Source organism: Carlito syrichta, unplaced genomic scaffold (assembly GCF_000164805.1).
Source record: "Carlito syrichta isolate Samal-C Ts95f unplaced genomic scaffold, Tarsius_syrichta-2.0.1 Scaffold304734, whole genome shotgun sequence".
Taxonomy (NCBI): domain Eukaryota; kingdom Metazoa; phylum Chordata; class Mammalia; order Primates; family Tarsiidae; genus Carlito; species Carlito syrichta.
In genome coordinates this window covers 344,786-345,179 of record NW_007248830.1, presented here as the reverse complement: position 1 = coordinate 345,179, position 394 = coordinate 344,786, and positions in this window count along the sequence as shown.

Sequence of the window (394 nt, the reverse complement as noted above, 5' to 3'; positions counted from 1 at the left end):
GTTCAATATAGTATTGGAAGTCCTGGCTAGAGCAATCAGAGAAGAGAAGGCAATCATGGGTCTCCAAATAGGAGAAGAGGAAGTCAAGCTATCTCTCTTTGCAGATGACATGAACATGTACCTTGAAAACCCAAGAGAATCTGTTAAAAACCTCCTTACACTAATAAAGGACTTTGGCAACGTCTCAGGATATAAAATAAATGTGCAAAAGACAATTGCATTTCTTTACACCAATAATAAGCACACAGAAACCCAAATAAAAAGCCAATTTCATTCACAGTAGCCACAAAAAAAGAAATACCTTGGCATCTTCCTAACCAGAGACATGAAAGAGCTTTACAATGAAAACTACAAAACACTGTTCAAAGAAATCAAAGATGACACAAACAAGTGG